Raw genomic sequence first — 6,116 nt, forward strand, 5'->3', positions numbered from 1 at the left:
ATTAATGTTCTTGGTCAAATATTTGTAGTTTCCAGATTAATAAGCGTTAATCACAGTTGTAGCTTTTGAGTTCTACAAATTACTAACTACAGCAAATCAACAATGCATATTGTTTCTCGGCGCGTCAGTTTATAAACGTTAAAGCGTGATTCTAGAATTTTCTGTTGGCCCAACAACACGCTTGTGTTTTCATAAAACATATTTTTGAATCTTACAGTCTAGAATTTTATAGAAATTTAGGGAATAAGTGGGAATTTCTCAATACATATTTAATACTATTAAGTTACGTACATTTTAAAATATATATTTAACTCAAACAAACACCAATATTAAAATATATATGTTAGTAAATCTGTTACACCTTCCTCCTTAGAGAATTGTCTCCCCCACTGGTATAGCAGCGTGTTTACGGACTGACAGCGATATAAAACCAGTTTTGATACCCGTAGTTGACAGATCATAGATAGCCTATTGTGTAGCTTTGTATTTAATTTCAAGGAAAGAAACCTGAGAGAATTAAAAATTGATGTTAAACAATTTTAAACTAAGATATGTATTAGTTTGTTATAACCAAAACTGATAGTCTCACAGTGTATCTCCACCGCAATGTGGATCCTACTTCTTTAGTCACCTGTAAAATCTAGGGTACGTTTTATATTCCACATTATGGCTGATACCCTGGGATCCTTTTACTTAGTCTAACATTTTTTAATTTTTATTTTGTTTTTGTTTCGGCTTATTTGTTATTATAACAAAGTAATATAATTATTCAAAGGTTTTGATTTGCTGTTTTTAACGAAGTCTTTTTTATTTTTTTTGGCTTAATTTATTAACTCTATCAGTATTAATATTTTTTAAATATATATATATGTATAGAAAACCACTCATTAAATATGATACATTATCAAATACTTATACAGCTTCAATAATCATAGCAGTATATAACGCAATTAATACAAATAACCTTATGATCATAAACTTATATAGCGCGTGAAAGTGCATCAGTACAAATGGTATATCTTTTTAGTAAGGTCCAATACAATCAATAGTTAGTCACATGACTGAGGAGTTCTTAAAAATATAAGGCAGGTTTTAAAGGAGGAAAATTAATTTTCTGGTTAAGTTTTCTGAATAATTGATAGGTATGACAGGTTTTACAAAATATCTTGCTTAATTTTCGGCTACAAGAAATAGCTCTTAATTTTGTCACATGTCTTGTTGACACCTAGGTGACCTCCCATGGGAAGTTCATGAGCAATTTTTATCATTTAAGGATGATATACTTTAAGAACACCGATTTGATAAACTACATGTGTTTCCATTTTCTTTTTTGAAACAATCGCAATTTGAAACTTTCTCTAGATCATCTTTTGGGGATGAATATTTAAATAGTGAAGCAATCTGTGGATTCTTTTCTAGCAAACGGAACTTCACCACTTGAACTAGATTCTCACGCTTCTATTGTATCTAACAAAATGTGAGAAATAGAATTGTAACAAATTCATTTGTAACACTTATATTTGGAAATCTAAAGATTTTAGATTGAAAGTGAAAATTTTCTGTTTCATTGGAACTTCGAACTTTGATGTTTAATTAAAGATGCTGTTATCTAACTCCAGACAATGTGCTTCATGTGTAGTTACATATATTTTTTTTCTCCAGAGTAAGTACTGGTAAATAAATGTGTTCAGGAGATTCAGGAAAACATTGATAATTATGTACCGGAATACCATCAATATATCTACAAACGCTACCAAAGTGCAAGGTTATCTCACAGTTTTTTTCCCCCACTAAGATTTGTTACATACGAACATTAGAGTTCGCATAATTATTAACCTGTAACTTTTGGGCTGAAGTTATAATTTCCCTGAATTTGTTAAAAGACATGTCTGAATTGCACAAATGTTGTGAAGTACGTACATAGCTTGCACGAATTTAGTTAGTGTAAAACAGTGGTACTTTTTATGAAAGTCGCTCTCATAAAAACACAGGCCTGGCAGGGCCAGGTGGTTAAGGCACTCGACTTGTAATCCGAGGGTCACGGGTTTGAATCCCCTCCACATAAAACATGTTACTTTCAGCCGTGAGGTCGTTATAATGTGATGGTCAATCCCATTATTCGTTGGTAAGAGAGTAGCCCAAGAGTTGGCGGTGGGTGGTGATGAATAGCTGCCTTACTTCTAGTCTTACACTGCTAAATTAGGGACGGCTAACGAAACATCAACTAAGTTCGGAAACAATATTAGGCATCATGACAAAATTGAAATTCAACGTGCGTGATTTATTCAATTATACACAGTCAAAAATTCGCTTTTCTTAACAAAGTGGAGACTAATTACAGGAACCTTTATAAAGACACCTTGCAAGCATAAGTTTAGTAAAATAAAAATTATAAGAGTTAGTAAGAAACAAATGGTTTTGCGATAAAAAACATTTTTGTTGCAAAAAATAGCTGGATAAAGGGCTGTCAAGTGGCTCTACAACAATAAGATAGATACTCATGCAGAGATATAGATCACGCCGCTTGTAAAGCGAAGGAGCCAAAGTGAATTTTAAAAGTTTCTTCAAAGCAATGGAAGTTTAGGCTAAAATTAAGGTTTACAAACGTGTTTGGTGAGTCGTGATAAAATATTTGGAAATTACAAGTTGATCACAGTGTGCACGTTTTTGGACTACTTTTTATGAGCTTCTGAAATACCTTCAAGGGGACGAGGGGTTGATTTGACTTTCCATTCTTGACACAGGAGGAGCTTCTTGTTCGAAAATCAGTTGACATCAGATGTGATGTACAAGGTAAAAGTACTCACAAATTTAAGAAGAGCATTTCATGCAATAAACCTTAAGGATAAAAATCATTGCTTAGAGAACAGTTTTAATGTAGTGTTGAAAATAATTTCCAAGTTTCTGTAGTAACGCTGTCTTTCTAGCGCTATACCATTTTTTTTTATCTATTTTGATGCAGTGCTAAAAGTAATTGGTAAATATCCATTGTAACGTTGTTTTTTTCAGCGCCACAGCGATATTTTTTATATAGTGTTAGTTTGGTTTGTTTTGAGTTACGCGCAAAGTTACTCGAGGGCTATCTGCGCCAGCCGTTCCTAATTTGGACTAGAGGGAAGGCAGCTAGTCATCACCACCCACCGCCAACTCTTGGACTACTCTTTTACCAACGAATAGTGAGATTGACCATCACATAATAATGCCCCCACGGCTGAAATGGCAAGCATATTTGGTGTGACGGGGATTCGAACCCGCGATCCTCGGATTACGAGTCAGTGCCTGAAACCTGGCCATGCAGTGTTGAAATAATTGTTAAATTCCCGTAATAACATTGCCTTTCTAGCACTAAATCAGGTATTTCTATCGAGTCATATGACTTATTTTATTCTTGTTCGAAACACACAGTGATCTAATTGTACAACGAAACAAGCATTGCTAGCTAACAAAACATTGTAGATGTTTGTGATTTCCCCGCAGCATACATCATGTCTCTGGAACTTTTGGCCAGTTTAAGTTAGAAAGGCTTTCCTAAACTCCTGTAACATTAATAAGAAAAAAGTAAAAAGCAGGCTTATTGCCAACGTCTGTATACTTTCACGCTTTACATATACTACTCACGCCATATGACGTAGACATCTGGTAAAACTGGCATACATTACATGAAGGGAAGACAAAGCGCACAAAAAGTTGTTTGTAATTGATCAAAGCAACAGAGCGTTGTATAAAGACAGCCTTAATATTAATATCGCTGTATTAAAATACTTATATTACACCAATTACATGTTTAAATTTTAGTTTAATATGAATCATACCATATTCATAACTTATAAATTAACTTTAAAATGCTGTATTGTGGTTGAAAACACAATTTCCGTCTCTATAGGAGCTCACGGATATACTGTTTGATCCACCATCCCTGACATTGTTTTCGACAGGATATACCACCATTTCGAACTCCAAAGAATAATGATGTTAACGTACGGTTACCAAAGTTGTTTTGGTACACACAAAAAGCATACGGTTCATTATCTTTCGGTTCAATCAAGATGCGGGTTTCTGTGATGATCATGTTGAACAGTTTTTTTGTCTTCTCTGGTGGACAAAGTGCTTCATGGAACCGAATCTAAATTGTGTATTTTAGATCAGAACATGCGACGCACGTCGACCGTTCGACAGATACTGAACGTGATCGGGCTATATTCTGACAGATTAACGCATACGTGTTTTCTTGTATTCGAAAATACGTTTTCATTCCCACATACCAGAAAGCACACTTTATAGTTACAACAAACCTTATTACTGAATAAAGTTGCACAATGGACTATCTGGGATCTACCCACCGCAAGGAACGAAACTCGAGTTTTAACATTATAATCATCTCGAACTTAACGGCAGAGTCCAATGCAGGGGACCAATAAGGATCACGATTCTTTCACTTTATTCTACGAACCTACGAGTGAGAGTAAAAGGAATGTTACCGAGAAGGCCTTCTGCACATTACTACGGATCACTAGGTCGGCTGATATGACAGTAGTGGTTTGATTTGTTTTGAAGCGTAATTTTGAACACTTTCTTAGCCACCTTAATGCATTAATCAGAAGTTCACATTCAACGTCTCTTCAAACTATTTCATATAATTCCAACAAACATAACTTTTGAATTTGTGAAGTGTCAATCAAATATACTGTATAAAAAATACAATTGAAAATAGCTTAGGACAATACACCACAATGTTCAATATGGAATGCAAAAATGGTAAACTTTGCTCAATATCTCATACCAGACGTATTAACATAAACAGGAAAATTTGTACAATTCCCAAATAAACAAGTAGTTGCCTTTGAACTGGTTACGACACGAAAGAAAATAAGGTTTATTATTGATTTTTATTTCAATTTTCAATGTAGTATAATAAAGGTTTTAGCCTCACTGTACAAATGATGATTTCAATTGCACAAAAATGTCGAATTTGAAAATGTAACCCTTTGTATCAGCAATTACTAGAAAACATGGGTTTTATAATCATTAATAATTTGTTCTCGTTCTCTCATTTTATAGTTATAGCGCTTAAAAAACAAAACAAAAAATTACTCCCACTTCTCAGTTTTTCTGCTGGTCTTACAATTCTACCTCCAACTGAGGTTTTTCAAATCAAACTTGATTACGAGTAATTTTAACTAATTACTGAAGTTTGGTTTACATATCTACTTTTATTGTCCATTACAAGAGTGTGCGAAGTTGAAGCCTTCTAGTTTTGCAATGAGTGGCTTAACTCCGATTTCCTCACTTCAGGTGACATGATGAGTTGCTTGAAGCAACATAGCCAGAAGTATGATCGACCCATAATTGTTCATCGAGCCTGCCATGCTAAAGATTGTGTCCACAGCACTGAGCAGTGATAATGTGTAACAGCGCAATTATTTTGATGTGAAAGCAAAACAACAACATAAAAGAAACTGTTTGGTCTCAGTGTTATTGCCAAATATTCTACAGATATGAATTTTCGTTGATTGTGACTCATCGTAAAAAAACAATAAAAATATAAAGATATATTTTATAGGAACACTGCTTTATGATGGATGTTCAAAAACGCCCGTTTCATTTCCCTTAAACAACAGAGCAATTGTTTTTAAAACCAAGACAGTATTCGTTACCAAAAATTTGTTTTTGATTAAGCCATGAAGGTTTTTATCATTCATGTTTAATTCATCTCATTTTGAATTCAGAGATTGTCTTATTATAAAATAAATGTTTCGTACTTTAAATATTCACAAGCACAGAATACATTAGAAAAAACATACCTTGTTCTTTAAAACCAAATTTTAATTGAAGCAGTGGCCAGATGTATTTGTTTTAAGAGCAAGAACACTGAGCTTTCTGTTATGTCCACTGTGAGATATTGAACCCAAGATTTTAATGTTGTAAGTTTGTACACTTACTGTTGTTTCATTTATAGGGTTTTTTTTTAATTTTGCGTAAAGCTACACAAGGGTTATTTGTGCTAGCCGTCCCTAATTTAGTAGTGTAAGACTAGAGGGAAGGCAATTTGTCATCAACACCCACCCCAAATTCTTGGGCTACTCTTTTACCAACAAATAGTGGGATTGGCCATCACA

Source organism: Tachypleus tridentatus, chromosome 1 (assembly GCF_004210375.1).
Source record: "Tachypleus tridentatus isolate NWPU-2018 chromosome 1, ASM421037v1, whole genome shotgun sequence".
NCBI lineage: Eukaryota > Metazoa > Arthropoda > Merostomata > Xiphosura > Limulidae > Tachypleus > Tachypleus tridentatus.